General features: G+C 32.9%; 1 long non-coding RNA gene across 1 annotated transcript; it reads right to left on the minus strand.

Moving 5' to 3' along the window:
* Window positions 1-302: 302 nt before the first annotated feature.
* LOC116422326 lies at window positions 303-24745 on the minus strand. The gene is made up of 3 exons (XR_004232918.1): window positions 24122-24745; window positions 8547-8617; window positions 303-1243 (listed from the first exon to the last, which is right to left on the minus strand). It is a non-coding gene; the product is annotated as an uncharacterized LOC116422326 (long non-coding RNA).
* Between the last annotated feature and the right edge of the window lie 1580 nt (window positions 24746-26325).

Raw genomic sequence — 26325 nt, forward strand, 5'->3', positions numbered from 1 at the left:
AGCTTTAGCTTAAACTTAATTCTATGACTGATTCTCTTCAATAAAATTAGATAGCTTCCAAATAAAAGAGAGAGCTGAATTAAAGTATCTTAATTGCTTCATGTAAACAAATGATATCAAATTACATACCTACTGCAAAAAACCACATTAAGCAGCCTCTTTCTCCCATGAAATCTTTTTTCAATGAGAGTGAAATTTAATTTTGTCTAGAATTTTTCATTTATATCAAAGAAAGACTAAGACTAGAATTTTAAAAATTGAATCTGAATATCACATCAAATCAATGGAAGAAGGTGATACCTATAAATACCTTGATCTCAAAGATTTCTCTCTTCCATGCCACATTGAGCATAAACACATCAAAGTCTAAATATATAAGAAACTGATTGGCATACTAAAATTAAAGCTGAAGGGGAAGAACACATTTCAAGAATCATTATCTATCAAGCCATACTTCCTTAAAAGATAGAAAATAAAACTACTATACTCAACAGCCTTTCTGTGTACTACTAAGAAAATATAGTAGAAAATGTACAAAAAAGAAATCCCATTTAAAGTAACATAGAAGATGCCATTGTGCCTAATTAAGCTGAGAACACAGGGACTGATGACCTTCACCAATCTCTATCTGTTATCTGACATTAAGATTTTCCCTGGCTTAGTTGATGTCAGGGCTATTCAAATTCTCAATAGAAGATATAGGCTCTCCAAGTTCTGTATTTATTGACTCTTCACTCTGCCCTTTCCCTAAATCCAATGAAAGTTGTTCTTATAAAGATACCAAATATGGAAATGGTTACTGTTTTGAAGTCGAAGTTACTGTTTGGAAATCTTTACCAAATAGGAAAGTTAAAAAGTTTCCAATGTACAAACATGACAGGTATAGAACAAGTATTTTATTTTTCCACAGAAAAAAACAATAAAGAATTACAAAATGATTAGAATAGAATTCAATAATCTATTACTAGTAGTAAAATCAACTGGGAAACTAACATTTAAGTTTTTGGAATGCAAAAATTTTGCAAGGTTTCTAATTAGGCTTCTATTTTATCCATTGAGCAGAATCTAAATACATTCCAAGTAAGATCCATTTTCTCGGATGGTGGTGGGGTGTTTCCCTAGGTGATACCAACACTTTCCTTATATAGGTCTGATCCTTCTGCAACCATATTAATAGATGATTAGTGCTTTTTGCTAGCACTTTCATACTTTCCAGGACTTTTCAGTATTCTCAGGCTCCAAACTATAAGAAATGAAATACAAAAAGGAAGATAAGTCATACTCTATTACAAGCTGGATACTTGATTCCATGTTCTACATGGGGAACAGAGATTAAAGGTCCCTAATCTTTCTATTTTTCCAGAGTAGTGAAATACTCTTCCTTTTTCCACTTCCCAATGGAGTCACATCTGGTCAAGATGGCTGCTTCCAAGACAATTAACAATTGGTTATTGCTTCTTCTTCTTCTTGGTGTAGCATTCTCCCTAATTCAAAAGTTTTTTTTAAGTTGTGCACACAATCTTGAAAATGACAATCAACCCAGTGTTGAGTCATATGTAGCTAAAAGCCGGCAAAGAATATCTGTGTATACTCAGGTTTCCATGTGGTTTTGCAGAGAGCAAGAATAGACTATTTGCTTCATGTTCCTGGTTAAAAGGGATATGTGACAGAAGGTAAAAATATCTACCAGGTTATCCCCAGGACTTTTATGAATAAACAAAAATACTATAATAAATAAAGGAGGGCAAATAATTGTAGATATATTATTTTTTCATGGTTAGACAGGGCAAATATGATTTTAAAATGCCGATATTTGCTACCATATTAATTAAACTATCAAGAAAAAAGGTTAATATAGCACAACTTATTTTTAATTAAACCTGTTCTTGTATTTGTTTTTTTCCTATCCAGATATTCTTCATCAATTATCTATCTTTTTATAATCCATTTTAGAACTGTCCTTGAAACCAAATTAAAGCTCATAGGCCTATATTTTTCAGGCTCTGTTCCCTCCCTGGACAGATACTAGGACAATATCCTATTCTCCATTCTCCAACATTGTGATACCTCTCACATGTTCTATGATAATTCAAATATTACTAATAGTGGCTTGGCAATCACATTTTCCCAGCCTTTCAAGACATAAGAATATCATTCTTCTGTACTAGGTGACTTGAATTTATCCATAACAACTAGTTGCTCCTCTAAAATCTCCTACTTATCTTATTAGTCATTTTGTTTTCTAATTTTCAGTATAAAGGTCAGAAAATGGAAACAAAATAAAAATGAGCATGTCCATATTTTCTTTATTGTCAGTTTTTACTGTCTCATCCATACCATATAAAGTTCTCCTCTCTCCTTTGATATCTTTTCCCCCCAATATAGATAAACTTTTTTTGTTTTCCTTAGCTTCCTGCATCAGCTTATTCTGAGTATTACTGAGTTTTTTTGCCTTATTTTTTACAAGAATTTGTCCACTCTTCTGTTTATCTTCTGTTAACTGATCTTTCTTAGTTAACAGGTTATTAAGTTATTAAGTGCTTATTACATGAGAGGTACTGTGCTAAGAATTTGGGATTCAAAGCATTTGGCAAACAAAATAAAACCCAAATCAAAATTCCTGACTTTTAGGAATATCTATTCTAATAGTGGGGGTAATGTATAAATGATCTAGATATAATACACAAAACTTTCTAAAGGTAGAATTACTATGAATTCAAATTCTTTAAACCTGTTCATTTGGATCATGAGGCCAAAAATGTTGTGATACCTTAGTTAGGTGTTTTCCATTCTTTCATTTTGAGGAAGACCAATGACATCATGGGATAAGCTCTTGACTTGGTCATGAATTAGATTTAAGTGAGGAAGAGTTTAACAAAGTCTGCAGTCTGACTCTCTTCCAGAGTCATTGAAGTCCAGTGGCAAATCAGAAGTCATTATGACTGGTGATGTCTCAGGATACAGTGGATGACCTCAGCATCTTTGATGTCTGACTAAACTCTAAACACTCCATGGAATCTGCTTTAGCTACCTTCATGGTCATTGGAACAAATTTTTCTCATCATTCCATACTGTCAGGAGAAGTGTTTATATGTTTGGAGAAGATATCTCCATATCTCACCCATGGCCTGTTGGACATCCTCAACCTATTTTAGCAAATCTGCTGAGATGGTTTTTTACTATGGCATTCATGCTATAGCATCTTGAAGCCACAGGTGAGAGTTGGGTGAAAGTGGACACCAAAGTTAGATGAGCAACCATGAAAAGGGCTAACTAAGTTCTACAATTATAATTTCTCATTTAGAGTATTAGTGAATCTGACTATCCTTGACTTAGATGCTGAAAAAAAAGTCTTACAATTTTTTGTTGTAAAGAGGGAGGAGAACTTTATATAATATGGATGGGACAATAAAAAATTGACAGCAGAGAAAAAGTGGACCCTGCTAAATTTTTTTGCTTTTATTTTCTCTGCAAAAGAAAATGACTTTCTACAAGAAGCCTTTGCCAACCCTTCTTATTTCCAATACTGTCCCTCTGTTAATTGTTTCTTAACTAGTAAATATTTCTTATTAGTGAAAATAAACAATAGCTAGTTAAAATGTATTCACAAATTTCCAAAGAACTGCAAAACTAAAATAAATTCTTTGGTGTGAACTCCTTAAAACAAACAAACCAAAAAACCCTCCAAAAATAGATTTTAAAGTATTAGAGTTGGTAGGTATGTGTTAATCAACACAAAGACAATCTGATCTTTATCACCAAATGGGTGGCAGTTAGTTGCTGTCTTATTTTCCTGCCATTTACCATCACATCTTTGTCCAAATGTTAGAAAGCCAGCCTCAGAGGCAGGAAGCTATGGTTTCAATTTTTCACATATACATGCATATACATACACAACACACACATGTGTGTAGACACATATGCTACATGTTGTATGTGTAGATATGTTACATATGTGTTGTGTGTGTGCATATACATGCATTTATAGATATACATATATGTATTATATAAGTTATTTTAAAGGGAAGACATTTGCACCTATGGGGACCAGAAACCATATCTTATAGAAGGAAGTAATTAAGTTGTCTTGAAGGAAGCCAGGAAGTAAAGAGGCATTGGTAAGGGGATATAGTATTCCACATATTAGGAACAGCTATTATAAAGTCATGGAGATGGTCAATATAATATTTTGTTTGAAGTTCAAGTAGGCAAGTGTAGCAGGATTGTAGAGTACATGGAAGGGAGTAAGATGTAAGAAGGCTAAATGTATAGGAAGAAGTGAGATTATATAGAAATAGAGTAGTTTATATTTAATTCTGAAGATAATAGGGAACCATTGGAATTTATTGAGCTGGAAGAGAGGAATAAGAAAGACATGATAAGAATTGAGCTTTAGAAAAATCACTTTAGCAATTGAATGAAGGATGAAAATCAGGGGAGAGAGACTTGAGGTCAGACAGTTAAGAGACTTTTGTAATAAATAATGATAATCTTTTCAAAGTTTGTGGCTATATGAGTGGAGAAAAGCAAATAGAAGTAAAAGATGCTGTGAAAATAGAAATAATAAGTGTAAGTGAGGAGTTGAGGAAAACACCCAATGCTTTGAGCCTTGATGATTGAGAAGTTTGTGGTATCCTTAATACTTTGTGGTATCCTTAATCCTTAATAGGGAAGTTTGGGATAAGAAATGGTTTGGAGGAATTAATAAGTGCAGTTTGGGGCATTTTGAGTTTCAGTGTTCCCTAGGAAGATAAATTCAAGATGTCTAAGAGACAGAAATGTGTAGACTGTACCTTAACAAAGTGACTAGGGTTGGGCATATAAATTTGGAGATCAACTTCATAGGGATAATAATTGAATCTACTGGAGTGGAGATTAAAGAAGAAGGCTCAGGATAGAGCTTTGGAGAGATCCTAACATTTGGTGAACATGACAGATGAAGAACCAACAAGGAGACAGAGACCTAATTTGATAAATTACAGAACTAGAACATAGCAGCAATTGCAAAACCTTAGACAGAAAAGACTATCCAAAAAGAGAAGAGGAACGAAAGGTTCAAAGGCTAAAGAGAGCTCAAGGAGGATGAGGACTGGAAAAAGACCATTAGATTTAGTAACTAATAAATGATTGATAACTTTGGAGAGATCAATTTCATTTGAATGATGAAGTCAGAAACCAAACTATAGAATACTTTGAATCTAATGAAAATACAAGTATAGATTGCTTTCTTAAAAAGTTTATACAAGAAGGAGAGGAGAAATATACAATGATGAAGATGAGTATCAGATTTTATCCTACAAAATTTCAGTGATACCTGTGAGATCAAATTTTTCTCCCACTATTAGGTTGTCTAGTTTTACTTGTTTATTTTCTAAACTTTTGGTATTTTTATAGAGACAATTGAGACTATGGAAAGGAAAATATAATTGTTCTGTCTTTATAAATTGCCTTAATTTTCTTTGAAAAGGTATTATAATGCTATTTTTCTTTTTTGCTGAGGCATTGGGCTTAAGTAACTTGCCCAGGGTCACACAACTAGGAAGTGTTGTATCTGAGGCCAGATTTTTGAATTCAGGTTCTTCTGACTTCAGGGCTAGTGCATTATCCACCTAGCTGCCCCATATAATGCTATTTTCAAAGTAGTGTTGCTCAGATTTTTTTTTTTCAGTATTGTCCAATTCTTGATGACATAATTTTAAGGATTTCTTGGCAAAGATATTAAAGTGATTTGCCATTTCCTTCTCTAGCTCATTTTACAGGTAAGGAAACTGAGGCAAAGAGGATTAAATTACTTGCCTAGTGTCTAAGGCTAGATTTGGCTTCAGGAAGCTAAGTCTCCCTGACTCCAGGCCTGGCACTCTATGGCTTGTGCCTTCTGGCAACCTTGTGTAATAATTCAGATTAGTTCAATTACTATTTTGCTATAAATGAAGTTAGCAATTTTTTTGCCATTTGAAGGGAAAATGTTAATTATGAATTCATAATAAAGTTCTGGGAGTTCATGTGGGGTTTAAGAGCATAGAACTACAAATTTTATTTAAAAACACAAAGTAAAATAACAGGTAATTTTCCATTAAAATTGGATCACAGAAAGTTAGGGTTCTAAGAGATATCACAGATCAGTTCATTCAACTTTTTCATTCTACAAATAAAAAAAACTGCATTTCAAAATGTTGAAATGTCCAGGGTCACAGAGGTATTATTCATGTTTCTGTTAGAACAATTCTGCTTTTGTATAATTAATTTTTGTTGGCTATCTAACTCCCCTCAATGAAATTTGCTTCAGCTTGATTGACTTTGTTTAGGTAGTATTGGACCCAGAGTTCTAAAAGTACTGTTCTCAGGAATTTGGAAAACTTGCTTAGATGGTTTTCACCTAGGTCACGATGACATGGACCACTGAACAATAGAGGTCTATTTAGTTCTTAGTGAAAGGAGTTAACAAATCACATGACAATCCCTTTTTTCCACTAGCACTACCTGCCTTCTTTAGTGATCAGAGAATTTCTTCTAATAGAGTTAAATGAAGCAAATTTATGGGGTAAAATTTATTTTTCCTCCAAAATGCTGAGCAATACCAATCTAGCTGATGCTAGATTAATCAATATGTAATTGTGTTTTAAATGTGCTAATATCTATACTATAAAGAAAAGACCAAAAATTATACATTAAGTTTCATTCCCCCAAATGGGTTAGTGTTATTGATAGTAGTAACAGAACTATTCAAGGGAAGAGAAAATACAAAGAAATGGAGATTTTAGAGAAATTAGAAGGATTTTGTAAGTATAAGCAAAAACAACCTTCTTGGTTAATGATCCTGAATTTTGTGCCAGGAAAGAATGTATCTACTTAAGGAAATTCTTTGGATAAAAGAAAATTAGTTTTAAAGCTATGAAGTAAATGTTTAAATGACTGGGGAAAAAAAGGAACTTTGAATGGAAAATAAAGCCCTTTTCTTCAAGAACAAGAGACCTTTAAATTGGGCTCAGACAGAGAAATGAAAGTAATTTGTAAAATGAAATGGAGAATATCTATAAAATATAGATTTATATATTAAATGATTTTATATTAAATTAAGGAACGAGGCCTTTTACTTGTCTTTCTAAGTAGAGTTTGCAACCCGAGATGGTGGGCCTCAACACACTGTAGTAAAGTCACTTTTATATTCTGAATTATATGAATGAGGAAGGAGTATTAAAGACAGACACAGTTTAAGGGCATAGAACCTCAGATTTACACAGTTCCAGGGATACATCAGAATGTTACTTAGGGCAACTCAATAACAGGGCTTCTTTTTACAGCCCACGCTGGGTTGTATTTAATTCATCACACATGAAAATGAATAAAATTCCTCTCCTAGAGATTTTGTTATATTGGTGGAATACATAATAAAGAATTTGTTAGTAGTTTAAGGCAACTGAATTATGTTCACATCTAACCTAGTCTTTAAAATGATATTATGTGAGAATGAGTGTGTGTGTGTGTGTGTGTGTATGTGTCTGTGTGTGTGTGAGAGAGAAAGAGACAGAGTCAGAGATGGAGAGGGAGAGAAGGAGAGAGAGAAAGAACCATTATCCACAATTCAGTTCAATTTAGAAAATCTTGTTACTTTGTTTGGTAAAATGGGTGTTTGATAACCCTTTCAGAATGAGTTCATTTCATGGCCTTTTTGCAAATAAGCACTATAGCAATGTAACATTACCTAAAACTTTACAGGCAAAAACACATAAAAAAGGTTGTCTAGTTGCTAGAGAAGACACTATCTACAGTATTAAAGAGATAAGAACAATGGGGCAAATGACCTTAAATTACTTATAATAGAATGTTTTCAAAGGCTAAATAGACAACTTACTTCTAAGGCCAAGGTGAGCAAGTCACACATTATTTTTCCACAAAAATTTTATCACACAGGTTAAAGAAACACATGCATGGGACTTTATGGATCTGGCATTTTATAACTCACTTTCATAATGCATTTATTTCTACAAGCCTTCATTCTTCTATTAGTGGAGAAGAACAAGAGCTGCTCCTGAAAAGAAATCTTTGAGGAACTTTGAGGGTCAGTATCTGAGTCTCAGTCTCTGTTCCACCTGATTTCTTCCCCAATCCCTCCTATACTGGCAGGTGGATGGTCTAGTGAACAACATATTGGAAGATAATTGAGTTCAAGATGCCTATAGTATCGCCAGTATAAAATGTTCAGTAATAGTTCATGATGTGATTTTAGAACTCTGGAAAGAGACTAGTGCTAAATATATAGACATGTTAATTAAAAGATGAAATATTTTATATAATTACAATAAACTATTTAAAAAGCTTTTAAATTTAATATTTAGTGAAGTCAGTAGTGTAGTCGTTTAGCCTTAAATTTAACAACTCATACATAATTGGAATATCCTATAAAAATCAATCCAATGATGCTACTTAGGTCTTATTGATCCGCAAATATATTATACCAGCTGCTAACCTACCAGCTATAATTATACATCATGTCTATTTAGGTAGCACAGTGGATAGAAGCTGGACCTGGAGTGAAGAATACTAACCTCATTTCAGATGTTTACTAGCCAGGCATCTCTGGGCAAGCCATTTAACCACCTTCTGCCTTTTTCCTTCTCTGTAAAACAGGAATAAATAATAGCATCTGTCTCTCGTGGTTGTTATGAGTATTAAATGAGATAATATTTGTAAAGTCTTTTGTAAACCTTAAAGATCTATGTAAATACTAGCTATTATTATTATTATTAGATATATTCCTATATACATATTGTTAGATATATTCCTAGAAATTAGAGAACCAAATTCTTTTTTTTTTTTTTTTTGCTGAGGCAATTGGGGTTAAGTGACTTGCCCAGGGTCACACAGCTAGGAAGTGTTAAGGGTCTGAGATCAAATTTGAACTCAGGTCCTCCTGACTTCAGGGTGATACTGCACCACCTAGCTGCCCAATAACCAAGTTCTTTATACATATTTTCATGATTTTATAAAATTACAAAAAAAAATAGTTATAAGATTAGATCTCAGAAATAGTTAAAAGTTAGAATAATGGCTTAGATAATCATCACTGATTATTTCAATTATTGTCATATCAGCAAGTAAATAACTTAGCTCCTTCCTCTTGCAAAACAGTGGGACAGGGACGCTGATGGCTACATGTCTTTGAGGAGAGTCAAGCTTTTGGTTTGGAGTTTCAGGAAGAGGGGAGAGCTAAGATGAATTTAGAGGCACCATTCCCTACCAGACCCAAGATTAGAGGAGCTTACACTAATAGTTCTCATTTAAAAACAAGCTATACAAGCAAAGAAAAGAGAACTCAACCATAGAAATTTACTTTGGGAATATGGAAGATAAAAGCCTCTTTTATCCCAAAGAATAATGTTAAATGGCTGCTTGCCCAGAAAGATTTTATAGAACTCTGTAAATTTATCAAATTTATAGAAAAACACTAAAAAATCAAATAAGACATGTTGAGGAAAAATGAAAAAAAGAACTATCCAAGAAAAACAAGATTATGAAAAAAAGAAGTTAACCAACTAGAAAAGGTGATACAGAGACTTAAGTAAAATAATTCTTTAAAAATTATAACTGGGGAAAGGATTCTGAGAAGATGGCTAAGTAGGTGGGTAAGTTTCAAGCTTTTCAAATTTCCCTCACAGACAAAACAAATTTGCTACTCAGGACAAACATAGACTGATGAAAAATCAAGAAACTTGTTGCAGAACAATGTCTTCTAGGTGCAACCCAAGAAGATCTGAAGAGAGATTTTCAATTAGGGATTAACCAGTGTGAAGTACAAACAGTCTAATTCTTCAGAAACACCAAATGGGGAGACCTGGAGTGAGCTGAGTATGGCTGGGAGCTCAGAAGGAACCACAGAAACTTTCACCTCTTGGACTGCATGTCTGAGTCCAGGAAGACTGGCCCAGCTATGCTGTGGAGATGTGACCCTGGGCCAAAAAGAACCACCACAACCATGAGTGCAGAGGTAGGGGACAGAGATGCTGCTAATTGTGGGCATTTGCAAGAGGGAGGAAATCTTGATTTGGAGTTCCAGGTCAAAAGGAGGAACTGAAGTGAAGCTGGAGGCACCATCCTACTTTTAGAGGTGCTTACACTAATACTTCTCATTAAAAGAAAAAAAAAGAACTTGCAAAGAATAACTCAGTCATAGAAACTTACTATGGAAACAGGGAAAACTAGGGTCCATCTTCAAAGGAGGATAATGAAGTAAAAAAAAAAAAAAAGCTTCTTTTACCCCAAAGAGCAATGTTTAATGGTTCCCTGCCCAGAAAGAATTTATAGCACTCAAAAAAGAGTTTAAAAATCAAATGAGAGACATTGAAGAAAAAAAATAAACACCATCCAAGAAAAACAAGATTATTTTTAAAAAGTTAACAAACTAGGAGGAAAAAGATACAACATCTCAAAGATAAAAATAATCCTTTGAAAATTAGAATTGGGCAAGGGGAAGCCCGTGAAGCTATGAGAGATCCAAGAAATAGCAAAACAGAATATAAAGAATGAAAAATAGAACAGAATGTAAAATATCATATAAGAAAAACAACAGATCTGGAGAACAGATCAACAGAGAAAACATAAGAATAATTGTACTACCAAAAATTGTGATAAAAAAAACCTTAACACAATAATGCAAGAAATAATTTAAGAAAATTGTGCCAGAGCGATAGAATTTGAGGGGAAAATAGAAAAGAATCCATTGATCACCACCTCAAAAGATCCTTGATCCTTTGTGGAAAACACATAATAATAATATTGTCAAATTTTCAAATACCCAGATCAAAGAGAAAATTTTGCAAGAAACAAACAAACAAACAAACAAAAACAATTCAAATACACTGGAGCTACAATTACAATTGTATAAGACTTCTCAGCAGCCACAATAAAAGATTACAGGTCTTGGCAATCTACTGGCAATCAAAACCACTAGACCTGCAGCCAAAAATATAATATCCAGCAAAATTATCCATAGTATTGATGAAAAAATGGACATTCAATGATTTTGCATTAGGACTGTCTATGAACCAAAACATCTATTTATCTATCCATCTATCTATATGTTTGAACTCAATGGAAAATTTAACATAATATATATCAAAGACCAATTTCAAGGAACTTAACATGAACAAATTCAGTTTTTCCATGAATATGTATATTACATATTTTAAGATTGATATTAGCAATTGCATAGCTCAAAAGAAAGATTGGGACAGAGTTAAGGTGAAAATAGTAAAAATGCAAATTAGATGCAAAGAAAGAATAGACACAGAGGCATTAGAAGGGGAGGAGGGTTTATGGTTCTGAAAACCTATTCACATCAGGAATGCATTAAATAGGCAATACTCCATATATACCATGAAAAAATATAGTACCCTCTAAAATCAATAAAGAAATAAGGGGGAAGGGCTGAATGGAGGGAAAAGTAAAGGAAGGGGGAAGAAGACAAGGGAGGGATCCATGGATGTGGGGAGGTTTAAGTGATAACAAGGCAAGTTAAAGATCAGAATTAAAGCAAAGGGTTAGCAGGGATATGAAAGTTGTATATGTGTATGTCTGTGTTGGGGGGTAGAGGATATATATGTATGTGTGTGATGTATGTTTATATCTATATATTTATACATAAATATATTCTTACTTACCTATATACTGCTTGAGAAAGGTAGTGGAGGATGAAAAGGGGGAAAAAGAATAAAATTTTAAAATGTGCAAAAAAGTAAAAATAATTTAAAATGTTTTTAAAATATGCAAGGCAGAGAACAAAAGAATAAGCTACAGGGAAGTAAAGAAAAGATAGACACTCATGAATATAATTTCTTCTAATGTTATATATCCTTTCTTGAATTGGTAATTTATTGTTATATATTTTGAATCCTCCCTGATCTTCTGCTGGGCACATGACAATGTATTTTTTGTTTTCCTGTTCTATCTTTCTTTTTTGTTCTGTTTTTAAAAATAAGACAAAAATGAATATAAATAAAAAAAGAAAAGAAAAGAATTTGTATACTTTACCTCTTGTTGCATATGTGTTTACCATGGATATTGCTTCATTGTTTATGATACGTTTTGGCAAGGTTTGTTTCTTTCTTTATCTCTTTTTAAATTAGGTGTATTTTTGCTTTTTGCTAGTTCTGTTTATTTTGTTTTATTTTGTTTTGCTTCAGGTAAAGCTTAATAGATTCTGCTCAAGACCTTTATCTTTTCTCTGTGTGTCTCTCTTCTTCAAGTGTGTTTCTCATAAACAACACATTGCAAGAGTCCATTTTTTGATCAAAACTGCTATCCCTTTCAATTTATGAGAGAGTTCATTCCATTAACATTGACAATTATGATCACTACTAGGTGGCGCAGTGGATAGAGCACCAGCCCTGAAGTCAGGAGGACCCGAGTTCAAATTTGACCTCAGACACTTAATACTTTCTAGCTGTGTGACCCTGGGCAAGCCATTTAACCCCAAGTGCCTCAGCAAAAATACATACATACATACATACATACATACATAGATTTGAATTCTGCTCTTCATTCAAAAGGAGTAAAATTTCAAGCATATTGTGCAGACTCTTGCTTTTTTACTTGATGGACTAATATTTCTCTGAGATGCACAGGGGACCCATGTCTGTGATGCTATACTGAAGGGGTGGGATGTGGGATGGTTGGTAGTGCTGAAGATTTGGACAATTTAAGTGATCCTGAGATGGGGTCCTATTGGTGGTATCTGGAATGTTTTGAAAGCAGGTGGGGGTGCTTCTGTGTTTCCTCGGGACACACTGTAGCACATGATAGTTTGGCCTCTGGAGGATGCCTCTTTGCCTAGGACTGTGTTGAGACATGTCGAAGTCTGGCTATTGGAAGATGCCTCTTTGGCTGGAGCTACTCTGAAGCACATGGTGATTTCTAGAATTGAAGTCTGTCATCTCCCCTGGTTTTTGCCAAAGGAGGTGGGGTCCTATAGTTGATATTCACCAGACCCCACTATACTGGTGTTCAGGATCTCCCGATGATTTGCTGAGGTAGAGTTATTTTATGATTGCCTGGAGGTGAATGTTGGAGAATTATAACAATTCCCTAATTATTCTGCCATCTTGGCTCCCAGAAATAGAATCCAGGAAGACATTTTACATAAATGATTAATGAGATTTAAAAGTGGAAAGAAATGAAAAGAGAACATAAAATAGGATGTAGAAGAGCTGCAGGAAATATAGAGTATTAAAAGTTGAAAGATCATTAGTTCAAGAACCCTCACTTCATAGATGAGGATGATATTATTTACTGAACATCACATCCATAGTATGTACTAGACTAGCTAAGACTAGAACCAAGATCTAGTCTTGTCACATTGTTATTATTTATATCTAGATACTATCTACATTCCCCATCATAGTTTCCCCCTTTACAGAGAACCATTACTTATAAATGAAAATTTAATAAGGGTGGGGGAAGCAATCCAGCCAAAAAAAAAATCTGATATATGCAATATTTTATAGCCACAGTCTGCAAAGAAAGGGACTACCTCTTTATAGCTATTTTTTGAGTCATTAATAATCACAACCTTCAGCTTTTATTATTTTGTTATTTCTGTCCTTTCTAGTTGTACTGTTATAGTCCTTGTTTCTATTGTTCCCCTGATTCTGGTTTCTTTGAATCAGTTCAAGTTTTTCTATATTCATCATTCCCTATGGGTGCATTTTATGCTTTTCCGTAGTCATCATTTCTTACAGAATAGTACTATCCAAGCATATTCATGTGCCTTGACATAGTCATTTTGCAATTGATAGAAATCTTCTTTACTTCTAGTTTTTAATTACTACAAAAAGTGCTGCTATAAATATTTGAAGTATATAATGATTTTTTAAAAACATTGACTTCTTAGAGTATATACAAAGGAAAGTCCCATTGAAAATAATTGTGAAATGCAGAAAATATCTACCATAATATGATCAAGACATATATCTATAATTACAAGATAGTACTTAAAGAAAAAATAACTGGAAGGATGTGACTGGATTGTGCCAACATAATAAAAACAATATATATTATATAAATTAGCTGACAGTTTTAGTGTTACACTAATCAAGGTACCAAGGAAAAACTTTATAAAAATAAACAAAACAATAACAAAATCATTTTGAAAGAATAAAAAAGGAATAATGAAAAAAAGACTGTGAAGAACATTTCCAGACTTCAAATAATATAATAAAACTATAATGAATGAAACAATTTGTTATTGGTTAAAAATTTTAAATCATGTCTGGAAACATTTAGCTAAGGAAAAATTTAGCAAATATTTCCAATAAGGGACTGACCCAACATATAAATAGTTAACCAAAATTTATAAGATTTAAAGTTATTCTCCCAAAGATAAGTAATTAAAGGATACAAACAAACATTTTTCAAAGGAATTATGTGAAAGAATATTCCATTTCAATAAAGTTTCAATTCAAACACAAGGAACAGCCAAGTTGTGGAAGTAGAGCTGTGTAGTCCAACCATTTTAGAAAGTAATTTGGAATTGTGCTAAGAAAGTGACAAAAAATTCTATCCCTCTTAACCTAAATATTTCCGTTGTTAGTCACATAAGTAAAATAGATTAGTAGCTAGGATATTTCTTAGCCCTTCCTCTATTTATATTCATAGAATTCTCAACAAAAATCAGTAAACATTGATTGTAATGCTTATCTATAACTTAGTACAAATCTCCTTATAAATTATTTTATGAACATATTGAGCAGAACACATTTAAAACATGTGAGTACATTATAATATGTGATTAGTTTCCTTTGTTTCTTCATTAAAAAAGGAAGTATGTAGGAAAGTCAAGAAATCATTTATCCCAAAGCTTGTTCTTGACTGTTCTAGATTCTCTAATTAGCCTAGAGAAAGCTAGTAGCTTGATTTTAGAATTTCTGAATGCAGTCTTCTATAATTTGATCTCTAGTTATTTTAATATTAATTTCAGATTATCTTCACATCAGAATGTTATTGCTATTGAGGAACCTCAAAGACCATTTCGTCCTCTTTTTCTCTTCAGAAACTTCTTGAGTGGGACTTCTGGCTAAGATATTAAAGTAATCTAGAACAGATCTCTCCAACAAAACTATTTCTTCAAGAGTGGAAAAAAAGAGAACAAGACTAAATAATGATTAAGAAACCCAAGTTTATTTTCAGTTCAAATTAAAGCTCAAAGAAATAGCTAGAAATCTGAAGGCACTAGGGAATGGGTCAAGCCAGACAAGCCTTGTTTCCAGGAGTGTCAAAGGTGGAAAGCTTCCAAGATGGGGATCAGAGACACCTGAAGTCTGACGCTATATTGCTCTGACTACAGTCCAGGGTCAGATGATTGCAAAACTGGAGAGCAGCATTCAGACTATGCTCTAGAACTGTGAAAGTTTATAATGTACTGGCCTGAATTGCTCCTGGAGTCCCTAAAGAGCACAGTACTTAGTATTTTTAGGAAATAGTAGTAGGACCTCAGATAATACAGAACAGTACCAAACATTATTCCTTACACATATGTGCATAATTTGACACAAAGTCCCAATTCAGGAAGTAAAATTAGAGTAAAAAGAAAACACCAATAGTTTTGTTTTTTAATGTTGTAGATATAAGGATGCTCAAGGCATAAACTTAAAAGAAGTAAATAATTCCACAAGATCTACAAGGAAAGCCTCTACCAAACACATGTCTATAAGATCAACTAGAATTCCTGGGGAAAGAAAGGGCTTTAAAATAATAATATAATAAAATGATAGGTCTAGAGGGAAGCATTGGATTAACAAATAGCTTAAGAAAGGAAATACAAAACTTTATTCCATTAATATATTCCATGAAAATTACAATGGACCAGATAGAAATAAATACTCCATGAGACAATAAGACATAATAAAAGGAAAAGATTGAAAAATAGAAGAATCTCCTTAAAGATAAAAAAAAAGCTGGACACAGGTCAAGGAGAGAAAATCTAAGAAATCATCAGGATATCTAAAAAATATGAACATAGAAAAATCTTGGATATCTAAAAATCTAGAAAGGAAAACTGTCCAGACCTATTAAAACCAGAAGGAAAAGTGAAAATAAAAAGAATCCAACAGTTACCTCTTAAAATTCTAAAATGAAAGATCACAGGTATGTCACAAAATACAGAAGTAAAAGACAGATGAAATTATACCAACATGAAGAGATGGAGGAAGAAGCATGTGTCACATGAATCTCACTTTAATTTGAATCAGACAAAGGAAGGGTGGAACATACAGAATTTGATATAGAAATATGTTGAATAAAATCAAGAAACAGGAGAAAACTAGGAAAAAGGAAGAGAGTATTCTAAGGAAATAGAGATTCAGGGAAGAATTAGTAATAAGTAAAACAAATACAGTTCTGGAAGGTATAAGCATTTAAAAAGAGTTTAAAAGGAAAGAAAAAGTAAGAAAGAACCTGTGATTAGGGACTGGGCAAGGGAAAAGAGGACCACTGGGATCAAAATAGATTGCATCAATTACAGATCACAGTGTTGAACACTTACCTCATTGTGTCATCTTTATAGAAAACTTGTATTGCATTGAACAAGATAATTTCTAAAGTTCTTTCTAGTTCTACCACTGCAAGGGTGGAAATCTCATGGAATATGAGGAAATAAATTAGTCGGTAATAGGCAGATACATTGAAATGATCAGATATATTGATTATATACAGATATACATATATGTTTGTTATGTGTTTACATACATGCATATTTATATGGGTATGTATAATGATATATAGGTATATAAACATGTCTATGTATATATTGTAATATGGATACACATATATACACACATACATATACATAGATGTTCGTATGTATGTATCCACACATATGAAGTATCTCAGACCTGTTAAAATATTTTTATTTTGACTGCTGTCCCCTTTTGGGTTTTATAATTTTTATAATTAATAATGAAATATGAATTCTTAACTCCCTAAGTTACTTGCCCACTTTTCAACTTTTTCAATTCAACTCTTATTGTTCCCTTGTCCAATTCTACAAGGGACAGGATGCTTACTCTCCACATCTTTTAAGAATACTTGACCTTTTTATATTCTGTGAATTGACCATAATCATGAATCCTCTTTTATATTTCTTCTCCCTAGTTAGAATGTGAACTCCTTGAGATCCTTGATGATTCCACATTCTTAGGTTTTTAAACTAAACTTGAGTGGCTAGAAGGATGGTGTTGCCATCAACAAAAATGTGGAATTTTGGAATTGAAATTTATGGGAACATATAATGGGGAGATAAAATGAATTCAATTTTAATCATGTTGAATTTAGGAAGCCCATGAGACATCCATACGTGTGTATGTATATATGTAATTAATATATGTGTGTAGGTATGTACATCCAGTGGCAGAAAGTAATAAGAATTCTTCACAGTTATGTTTATTCTCTCAAACCTTCTCTTCTCTTTTTGAATCTCCCACACCATTCTTCTCTCACCAGAAAATCTTGTCTCATACTTTACTGAAAATAGAAAATCTATTCACCATGAACACCCTCTTGCTCCATATTCTACAGCTCAAAATTGATCATCAACATTCCCTCCTCTTTACTCCAGTTGTTAATGCAGAAGTTGCCCTTCTCAGTCTCTGCATGTATTCTTGATCATATGCTTTAACATCTCTTTTAGAAAATTGACTCATAATCATCATTCACCTCTAATCTTCAGTTCCTCCCAATGTACTGACTCTTTCTTTGGTGCCCACAGGCATTGCCAGATTTTTAACCATTTGTAAAATGATAACCCTACTATCCCCTCTAATCATTCTGTGTTTTTTTAAAATCTTTTTTCCCTTTATTACTAACTTTTACAAGATGCACTTATTGCATTCTCTTCTCTTCTCTGCTCTCAATTCTCAATGCCTTGCAGATTGCCTTCCAATTTTATCACTCAAATGAAACTGTTCTCTTTAAAGATAATCATTGCTTGATTTCAAAATCTAGTATTTTTTATTCATTTCCTAGCTGTTTTGAGGGGCAGCTAGATAGCAGTGTAGCTAGTCAGTCTGATCAGAAATACCCGAGTTCAAATTTAGCCTCAGACATTTATCCCCAGTTAATTCTGTGACCAGAGAATTTAATTCTATTTGTCTCAGTTTTCTCATCTTGTAAAATGACCAAGGGGTCGTGAAGAGTTGTAAACAACTGAAACAACTAAACAACAATGGCAGAAATCCCTTTTGGTCTCTCCTTAGCATTTATTGTCATTGTTCATCTTTCCTCATGGAAATTCTTCCTGTTTTCTCTTGATTCTTCTCCATTTGATCTTTTTTTATGTGTATCATTTTCCATATCCAGCATCTTACTAGTACCATGTTTTGGGCCTCCTCTTATTTTTTTTTTGCTGTTGTTTTAAATTCAATTTTATTTAATTTTTCAGGTTCACATTCACTCCTTTCCACCTCTGATTCTTTCTTCAGTTGAGAAAGCAAGAAAAATAAAACATGTGTAGTCTAGCAGAACAAATCCCCATACTGAATTACAAAAAGCTTTCAAAGTTGTTTGTTACAATATTGTTATTACTGCAAAAAATGTTCTCCTAGTTCTGCTCAATTCATTTTGTATTATTACTTATAAGTCTGCCCAGTTTCTCTAAATCATCACCTTCAACCATCCCCTTATAGCACCAAAGCTTAACATCATATTCATATATCAAAATGTGGTCAGCTATTATTTAATTGATGGACATTACCTCAGTTTCCAATTCTTTGTCACCATGAATGGAGCTACTATAAATATTTTTAAACTTGTAAGTCTTTTTTTCCTTTCTTTGATTTCTTTGGAATATAGATATAGTCGAGAAAGGACTCGGTCAAAGGGTATGCAGACTTTAATAGTTTTTTGGGCAAAGTTCCAAATTGCTTTCCAGAATGCCTGGATCATTTCACAGTTCCACTAATGGTGCATTAGAGTGCCTGTTTTCCCACAATCTTCCCAGCATTTGTTATTTAGCTTTATCAAGTTTGCTGATCTCATGGTTGCTCAGTGGTGCTTTAGAGTTGTTTTTATGTGTTTATCTAATTATTAGTGATTTAGAGCATTTTTTTCATATGGCTATTGAGAGAGCAGATAAACCTGAAAACTACTTATTCATATTCTTTGATCATCTACTAGTTGGGAAAGGGTTTTTATTCTTAACACTTTTTCCATTTATTTTTCATAAGTCCTCAATGATGTCTTCTGCTTCTTACATGATTAATTATTACTGGTATCTTTTCTTTTCCCATTCCCAGAAAAAGCCATTCCATATGAAAAATAATATTTTTTAAAAAGGAGAAAAAAGCACAATTGATAGACATATTAAAGAAGTTTTTTTTTAAGTGCAATGTGTAAAATTTTGTATTTCCCGATCCACAAAAGGATAGGTTAGGGATATCTTTTTATATTTGTCTTCTTTTAAATTTTATTTAATGTTTATAACTTAGATACATTCATTTTTATTTTTTGGTATGTAGCTGTGTCCTCTTCTCCTTTCCAATTCTATTGTTGCAGTTATTGTATAGACGGTTTTCTTGTTTCTGCTTACTTTATTCTGCATCAGTTCATGTAAAATTTTGCATTCTTCTCTGCATTCAACACACACACAATTTCATAGATTGCAGTAATATTCCATTGTGTTAATATACCACAATTTGTTTAGTCATACCTCAAATAATAGACATCTATTTTATTTCTAATTTTTTTCTATAGGAAAAAGTATTATTATAAATATTTTCGTATCTATGGAGACTTAATTCTTATTGATAGTTTCCTATGAGTAAAAACCCAGTGATGGAATCTCTGGTTCAATGGTTATAGATATTTTAGTCACTTTATTTTCATAATTCCAAATTGCTTTACAAAATGACTGTACCAATTCACAGTTCCACCAGCAATGTATTAGAGTGCCGATCATTCCACAAACTCTCCCAAATAGACTATTTCCATTTTGTATTATCTTTACTAATTTGTAGGGTGTAAATTAAAACCTTGGATTTACATTTCTCTTATTGTTTGTGATTTAGAATATTCTTTCATGTGGTTGAGAATTCTTTGCAATTTATCTTGTGAGAAAAGTTTGTTCATATCTTTTGACTAATTATGGATTAGAAAATAATTTTATATGTATTTACTAATTTATAATTAAAGTAGCTTGTAATTATAATTACAGTAGTAAAGAATATATAGTACATTATCATATATAACCATATATAATTACAATTATATATATTCTAATTCACATGATACATTCCTTGATTATGTCTAGTGTATTAGACATAACCTGAAGTCAAGAAGACTCATCTTCTTGATTTCAAATCTGGGCTTAGACATTTCCTAGCTGTGACCCTGGGCAAGTCACTTAATTCTGTCTAGGTTTCCTCATCTGTAAAATGAGCTGGAGAAGGAAATGGCATACTATGCCAATATTTCTGCCAAGAAAACTCTAAATGGAGTTTTGAAGAGGTGGATGTGACTTAAATGATTCAACAACATATCTTGGATACCAAACCTGGATCAGAGAAATGTGATACAATTTTTTTATCTTTCAGCACTTCCATTCTTATTCTAAATATATTAATTTTGTCTATGCAAAAGATTTTCCATTTCATATAATTAAAATTTTCTGTTTTATCTTTTAAAATTACCTCTATCTCTTACTTGGCTAAGAATACATATTGCCTAATGTCTATTTAATATATATTGCTTTCTCGAAAGTTACTAATGATCTTTAAATGTCCAATTCTTATTACAGTTTCTCAATTCTCATTTTTCTTGATCTATCTGCAGCCTTTTTCATTGTTGATCATTCTATTCTTCAGGATAGCCTCTCCTCTCTGGGTTTTTTTTTTTTTTTTGATGTTACTTTCTTTTAGTTTTCCTAGCTCTCTGATTGCTCCTTTTCTTTCCTCCTTGGTTTATCATTCTATCCTACTCATAACTGTGAGATGTATAGATTATATACTTTTAATTTTATTATAGTTTGATTATTAAAATTAAGTAGGAGAATCTAATTGGAATATATTAGGGAATATAGCTACATTTTTGGTAATTTTTGTCTTTCTTCCCTTATTGTTCTCTATTATCATTTTTTGACTCTCTGGTTCTTTCCTTCTGGTGGTAGTTTTCTTGAAAGTTGAATCTCAAAGAGTTACAACCTCCTTTCACACTAAGCAATTCACAGAACACCAATTCAGGTTTTTGTACCAAGTAACTTTTGGGTGGGACAGAACTATCCCCAGATGTATTCTGAAGTTTTCCTCAGGCTTAATAGAAAGCAACCTTCCATTCCCCCATGATACATACACTATTTTTTATCCCAATGTTCTATGCTCATCCTTCTATTCCTTAATTCTCTAGCATGATACCAAACACCTGCCCTGCTGGTACTGTAGTTTTAATTTTCATATTTTGGGTCTTTGAGACTTTGGGAAGAGGAATGGGTAGATACGGATTTGAGCTCTATTACAGACTATGGATTGACTATCTGCTCTGGTCTGAGCAGAATTTTGTATCAAGGATCAGACCGTGGTACTAGAAAAAGGGAGAGAAGACCAGGGCATGGGGTTAGGTTTTGTTTTGATTCTGTGTAAGCAGGCTAGTGTAGACTAACTTCTGATAACATAAAGCATGAGGGAGGTATGATGAAGGAACTCTCTGTAGAAATCATTCCATGTGTTGATTTATTGGGCTTTACCGGATTCTAGATTCTGGATGTCCTAAATCATGGAAACTGCTAAATTTACTTTGTCTTTGAAACATGATTTTTATTCTGAAGAAGTTTGAGTGGTTGAGAAAAAAAGATCAGCACAGATTTAGAAATGCTGAATTTGAAACATCTATGGAATATCCAGTTTGAAAAGTTGGAGGTATGCAAGTGGGGCTTCAGAGAGAGATTTGGACTGAATCTGCCAAGAGATGATAAACACATGGGAGCTGATGAAGTCACCAAGTGAAACAGTATAGTGAGAGAAGTGACTGAAGTCAGCTGAGATCCCAAATAGGGAATGATATGGATAATGAACCTAAGAAGGAGAACAGGAAAGGAAAAGAGAGCTAGGAAAACCAGCAGTGGACAGCATCAAGAAAACCAAGAGAAGAGAGTATCCTGGAGGAGAGACTGGTCAACAATATCAAAAGCTGCAGATAAGTCATGAAAACTGGGAAGTGAGAAGAGGTCACAAGAACTGGCAATTAAAAATTATTAGTAGCTTTGGAGAGAGCAGTATATAGTGAATAGACATTAAGCAGTAAATCAAACTGAGGAGGCAAAAACACATTTAAGGGGGTGATAGAATAGTTAGGCTTTAACCAATGAAATGCAAAATCTGCTAAATTTATAAAAATGGCTCTGATTCACACACAAAAAAAAGTTTTTGACAAAGCTCTTTTTCCTCTAAGGGAGTTCAAATATTTCATTCTGGGGGAGAGACAAAGAATAATAAAGCAGGGGGAAAAGAGTTAAGAATCTACTCTGCTATTCTAATCTGACTAGAGTAGGTCAAATTTATAAAACTATGGAGTTTCACCTGGGCAAAATAAATACATGATCTTCAGTGACTTTCTTTGTAATAAAATTCTACATGTTGGATGAGAGGTCTCAATAACTAACGAAACATGCAATTAAAAATTATATAGACTTTTTAAATAAGCAGCAGGTGACACATACTTTATGAGTTGAGTGTCAGACTCCAACTTTAATGAAACATGATCCACTTCAATCCAGCACATGGCATATATTTCGAAATATTAATTCTATTTGGTCATTAAATTCTGAAAACATTTCTATTATTTCTGTGATAGTGTTTGGATGCACTGACATAGTCTGTATTCTGTCTATATCAACATACTTGTATATATTCCCCAAACAAATCTGAGTGAAGTACAGATATGTGTATTCTGTCTGAATTTAAAAAGTTATATTCACATATATCCATATATGTAATATATTAGCTATATTAACCTATCTAATAAATAAATAAATCAACACTTATTGAGTGCTGGGATGTACTTGATATAAAGGCAGATAAAATAGTCTGTCTCAATGAGCTTACTTAATATAGAAGCAAATGTTTACATTTGCAAATAAGCTTAAATAAATTTGTACAGTACATGTGAATATTTTGTTTGCATATGTACATAGATTTGATTACAACTGGGAACCACAGGAAAAAAATTTTATATACCCATGTATAGATATATAGAAATATAATGTATGTATCTAATCATTCCAATCTTCTTTCTCTCAAGTAATTTTCCTATTTATTGTTTCAATTCTCAATAAACTTTGTGATTTTCTTTAAGACCAAAGGAGAAGTATAATATTAAGCTTAATGTAGCAAAGAAAGCAGCTTTTTTAGCTGATCCAACCATGCTAGCCTAAAAGAAAGCTATATTTTATGGTATTTGATCACTAGGTACGTCTTACACTTTTCTTTTGTTTCCTGGATCGGTCTCACTGCAATAATTTCTTCTGTGTTTTTCATATGTAAAGCAAGAGATGGATGACATTTGAAAAGCAATGTGTCATCTAGGGAAAGCAGTAACAGCAAAGAGTTCAGCAAAAAAATTATTTATTATAAAAGCTATATGAAATTATATATTTATTTCATATAAGATCCATAAGCCCCTGTCTTCAGGTCTATTGCAGCCTTCAATACAATAAATATATTTTCTGTTGAAGTGACCACTTGAAAAGAATTTGTCTCTAGCTTATTGAGTGAAAAACTTGTTACTGAGCTAAAACAAATTAAAATATACAATTTTCTTTTATTGATATAGCACTTTTAAGATTTGAAGAGCAACTTTTACCCATCTCATCTGAATCTTAAAATAACACACTGAAATAAATGTTATTATTTTATACACAAGAAAATTGATGTTGCTATATGAACTTTCTCTGGGTTTTTCATATTTCATGATAGGTTAACCTTTATTATTTAAATCATTCATCCCTAGTCCATGGGAGATATTATTAACTCCTCTATACCTTGTTATATTCTGTTATGGACAGTAGCAGCAGAATCAACAACCTAGAACCAGCAAACTACCAGCCTACTACTATTATTTTTTTACAAGAATATATTTGGTTACTTACAGGGCCCCAGAGGATTTTGAGTCATATTTAAAGCTGCTTTCAGGCAAGTGGGTTAGAATGAGAAGTAGTTCTAGAAATCACTGAAATATATTCTTAATCCATAGAGTAAACAATGATAATATGACACCCTTGTGCCTACCTCATACTTTGGAAATTATCATAATCAAATGAAAAAATAAAGGTTAATCAATCTGTGAAATTTAGAAAACAGACCTCTTAATGAAACAGAACTCCACTAAGATATGTGAAGTGCTGACAGATTGTTATATAACCTTCAATTTATTTTAATAAAGCTAGAAGGGCAGATGTCATAGCTGTTCCTGGAAATCTTTTTGGGATTTCCCGGATATGTTCCCATTAAATGAAAAAAAAAGTACCTACTATATTGTGCAACATATAACTGACTAATTTATATTATGTTACCTCTCATAGCTGACTCAGGTTCAGTTGTTATAAAAGGGATTCAGACTCAGCTAAGCAGCATGTAAGAGTCATATGCAAACAAGCTTCTCGATGCAGGACATCCAACAGCCTCAGGAAGGTCACATAGGTCAAGCTGATTACCTCCTCCAGCTTTGGCAAGCCCAGGGCTCAGCTGGGTTACCCAAGTTCACAACAAGCTACTGACAAGAGGCTACATTGCTTACTCATTACTAGATCAGCAAGAGGCTGTCTGGGTCTCCAGTTAACTCTTCTATGCCCTGTTTTTGAAGGGGATTTCCTAGTAAATTTCCTGGGTTACAGAAATTCAGGATATGCTCATAGATTTAATAAGAAGCAACTGTGTGAAGTTTGAATCAGTTTCTTTCCAGAGATGACTTTGCACAGCAAGAACTTGTCTCTTCAAAGTGAATGGAGGTAAAATCATTTTAGAAACACTGAACGGAAAGCAACAAAACAAACTTAAATTTATTACAACTTGATGTATGTATGTATGTAAACATATGTAAACAAATATAATTTCTGGATGAAAGGAAACATTCTTAAATACAGTTCCAAGTCTTTATTTATGAAAGACTATTGATATGTGATTTGAAATATTTAATTTCTTATGCCATACTTTGTCACTTGAAAATGTGTTCTCTCATTTTATGCATGTAAAATAGAACTTAGAAAAAAATCAATCACTGTATAATAAATACAAGATAAGTAGAAATAGTATAAATTATTAACAGGGGTCACATAGAAACTCTGAATGATAAAATTTCAAAGAGCTAATTTGCTTTTTTTTTCTGATGCACTATAATTCTTTTTTTAAAGTTTTTTTTTTCTAAATACATGCAAAGGTTGTTTTCAACATTCATCTTTGCAAAACCTTGTATTTCAAATTTTTCTCCCTCTCTCTACCCTTTCCCCTCCCCTAGACAGCAAGCAATCTGATATAGGTTAAAGATATGATAAGCTATAATTCAAAGAAATAATAAAAATAACTCATGTTAATATAACACTTTATGGATTGTAAACTGCTTTCCAAACTGCAACCTTGTCAGGCAGAGTGCAAGTATTACTATCCTCATTTTATAGAAGGAGAAACTGAATCATGTTAAAGATTAAGTCAGACTTCAGGATCATATGTACAAACATTTCTATGATCTTCACAACCTCTCAAATTTCTCCAAAAAAGAAATTACAAGCCAAAATTAAAGCAGCTTCAGTTGTATCCCTGCTCTCGGATACACAAAATACAAGATAAGATTTTTTAAAAATGCAAAACAATTACACATACCCAAAACCTATGAAGTGAAGCCCAATTACCCTGAATTCGCAAAGTACCAATCTTCTTTCCATCCTACTGACAGATAGGATAAACTAGCAAATCCGAAAACTCAGCTTAAACTTTTAGTAAAATCCATTCTGAGATTACAGTCTTTCTCTTTCCACTTTCTAGAGCTATGAAGTTCTAGGCTCCAGGCTGTATACATTTGCATTGATTACAATAGCTTCATGATGACCTCAGCTTTTTAGAAGCAAAAGGTGGAAGCAAGTTCCCAAAACCAGGGTTGAATTGGCCAGACAATTAAGAAACAGAAAGCATGGGATAGGATACCCAGACAAGATGCTTTTTGTTATGGAGAGTGTGCAGCATTCCCCTAAACTGCTAGCCTTGGTGATATATGGTCTTGAGGGGATTGGAATTTGAAAAATCTATTTATTTTTCCTTGGGTGGGGTGGGGGATATTCTTGAAAACAACTGGCTCCTGGGG

This window comes from Sarcophilus harrisii, chromosome 3 (assembly GCF_902635505.1).
Source record: "Sarcophilus harrisii chromosome 3, mSarHar1.11, whole genome shotgun sequence".
Taxonomy (NCBI): domain Eukaryota; kingdom Metazoa; phylum Chordata; class Mammalia; order Dasyuromorphia; family Dasyuridae; genus Sarcophilus; species Sarcophilus harrisii.